General features: G+C 40.7%; 1 long non-coding RNA gene across 1 annotated transcript in view; it reads right to left on the bottom strand.

The window, feature by feature from the left end:
* LOC107099366 overlaps nt 1-2981 on the bottom strand; it is a 4963-nt gene extending 1982 nt beyond the window's left edge. Inside the window, exon 1 of the long non-coding RNA XR_001481947.1 lies at nt 2872-2981. This is a non-coding gene — a long non-coding RNA (uncharacterized LOC107099366). The remainder of the gene's footprint in view (nt 1-2871) is intronic.
* Nucleotides 2982-3094: the final 113 nt, after the last annotated feature.

The raw sequence follows: 3094 nt of genomic DNA, 5'->3' as shown, positions 1-3094 counted from the left end.
CAAAGAATCTAATTTCCCACTGAGCCTGAACTAACCGCAGTGTCTTCCCCTCACTTTTTTTTAGTTCCGGTTTTACATTGTTCAGAGCAGCACTGGACTCATCTTTATGTTCTTAATAAACCTGTTAAATTTTCCCTGGTCTCTCTGTTTGGTCTTCTGCATTTTGGGTCAGACCTTTAATTAAATCATGACGACACTTTATAGAGAAACTAAAGGAGTTACTGAATTTATAGAGAAGTTAAATTTATATTTTGGATCAGCCGCAGCAGCTTTGACTGATTCTTTAAGTTTAACCACTGTGTTTCATCATCATACATCTAGTATGCAGTAAACCCGTACGATACGTTTAGAGACTTTATACATCTTTACATATCCAACAGTTTCAGAGCTAGTCATCTTATTTCATTAGTTTCTTTCATTTTTCTTGTTTAGCTTAAGTTTTATTCTAAAAACAAATATTGTCATTTTGAACCTCTTCAGACTCAGGAAATTATAGAATATTGTCTTCAGTCTATTAAACTGGGAGAATTCTGTCTTCAGACAACAAGTTATAGAGCTGTATGATGTAGATCATCATAACAAATGCTGTCAGTCTTATCACTGACATCAGAGAGAAAATAAAAGCAGGTTCCTCTTGACCTCCTCAGCATCTGCTCAGCTCTTTCACAACATTTTATATTTCACAATAAAAGAGGTGGAGCCTAATGATCAGTCTGAATTGTTGTGAAAAGTTTTTGCAGACTAATGTTTCCTCTTTGATCGGATCTACATCAGTGTCAGATATGATGGAGTAACAGTCTGTGTCGAAACGTGTTTTTGCTTCAAGTTCCCCAGTAGAAGCTGAGCACTAGGCAACCTCAACCTCGGTCCTTGAGGCCCGCTGTCCTGCAGGTTTTAGAGGTTTCCTTGCTCCAGCACAGCTGCTTTTAATTAAAAGCTGATTAACAGGCTTTTGGTCTATTGCAATCATTATAATCAGCTGTGCTAAAGCAGGGAAACCTCTAAAAGCTGCAGGACAGTGGGCCTCGGGGACCGAGGTTGGGGATGCCTGCTCTAGATGATCTGTTGGGATCTGGAGATCTGCCACCTGTCTCCAGCAGAGAGCGCTGTGGGTCTCCTGGGCAGGGAGCCTCCAGCACACCTGAGGATCATCAGCCCATCAGGAGACCTCCTACATAAGCAGCAGTCAGACCTGTCTTTGGCGCCGGAGTGTTGACCAGTTTTGGTTAGCGGAACCTGATCCTCAGTTAACTTTGAGAATCTCTGTCTGCTCTAGAGAGTAACCTGATTCTAACCAGCCTCTGTCTTCTCTGCTCACAGGAAAGCCAGACTGAAGTCTGTAGCTCTGGAGGAGCTTTTGCTTGGAAACCTGCCTGCCTGCCCAAGGAAGCCAAACCTGAAGACTATCAGTCTGAATTCCCCAGCTAGTTCTCAAGGGAGAACTAGAAGATCAATTCAAGGTCTGAACCGGATTAGCCTGAAGCTAGACGCTGCTGCTGCTGCTGCTGAGTTCTCTGCTGAATCCACCATCTCTGGACCCAACCGGTTCCCTCTGTCCATCGATCAATCTGAACCTCATCAAGGTACAAACCAGAATCAAACCCCTGACAAGTCATCACCGCTGCCTGGCTAACCAAACTATTCATCTCTGCAGATTACTCTGTGATTCCAGTCCAGGACCAGTACCAGAACCTGCTCATTCATACTCTTGTGTGTTTCTCCCAAATAAACTGTTAAACTTTTACCCCGTTTCCTGTGGTGTTCTGCATGTGGGTTTAAACTCAGAGACCCATCATGACAGGATCCTTCAGTGTGGAGGAACCTGATCAGCTACAGTCTGATGATGAAGAACTGAGGATCCTCAGTTTATCAGAGTTTGACAGGCTTCCTCACTTTATGCTAAAAACTGGATCTAATAAGCGCACAAAACGAAATAACATTTTAAAAAATGTTAAATGGAGGTTGTAGCTCCAGTCTATAGTTGAATTATCAAAAAAAAAAAAGTTTTTCTCCATCACTCACAGCAACTCTTCATCCTCCTTAGAATAAATTAGTTTTTATTTGTTGGCTTTAAAGCGGGAATTATATTTATGAAAATTATTTGAACATATTGTTTATTCGTCCACATTCAAATTACTATGATTACCTAAAAATAGATTCTTTCGATTCAGTTACGTCCAGAATAATTGATACCCCTGGCTCCAAGCTTCATCCAATCAATGTCAGGACGGCGCCTCCTCCATAGCCAATCATCATCTCCTTCATTTAGCTTCTGGCCCAGCTTCCTTCCTGCAGGTCAGCTGATCTTTCACCCACCTCCGCCCCACTTCCTCCTTAAATCTTAGGCTTTTTTCATCCTCTGTGGTTTTGCACCACCACTGTGGGCTGTGGGAAGAACACTACTCTAATCCTAGATTACTGATCCAAGCGAATGTTTATTCACAGCATCAGCGTCTTCCGCCGGAGCCTGAGCAACAAAGAACTAACTTCAATGTCAATAAAATCTTTCTGATTGCATACTTTCTCTTTCAGACTCTCTTCAAGTTAAAATGCATTGTTTTTATATTTAAAGTTGTTAATTCGTATTTAACAGTTTTTGTCCAAAGTAATAAAGAGCCTTATGACCCCTAGATTAAGGTGATGGTAGAGAGGCCTTCCAACCACAGAGACTCAGTTTAACTATTTAAAAAAGCTGCTTTGCATTTATAATAAGGGCTTAATTACTGTGATGTTAATAAAAATAAATTAATCTGCTCATTATTTTGAACTACTAATTATAATTGTAAGAATTGAAAAGTTTCATCTTTAATCTCATCATGTGTTTTTATAGGTCAGTTGAAGGTAAAACTTTTTAATTATGATATAACTCACCTTTCTGTTGACTGAAGCTCTTCCACTTGAAGAAGATGAGCAGAGCTGCTGCTAACATGATGATCAGGATGGAAAGAATCAGACCCACATAGAGCCGCGGATCTGCAGGTATGTTTATAGAAGAGTTGATTTAGTTTATCCCATCAGCTGCTCTGTTCCTCATAAACAGGCCATGTGCATTAATGTTCCTCCTTCATCAGCTGCTGATAAAAACAGAAGGTTT

The sequence above is a fragment of the Cyprinodon variegatus genome, unplaced genomic scaffold, assembly GCF_000732505.1.
Source record: "Cyprinodon variegatus isolate N-32 unplaced genomic scaffold, C_variegatus-1.0 Scaffold863, whole genome shotgun sequence".
NCBI classification, from domain to species: domain Eukaryota; kingdom Metazoa; phylum Chordata; class Actinopteri; order Cyprinodontiformes; family Cyprinodontidae; genus Cyprinodon; species Cyprinodon variegatus.
The sequence above is the reverse complement of the archived record's forward strand: the minus strand, read 5'-3'. Positions and strand labels throughout refer to the sequence as shown.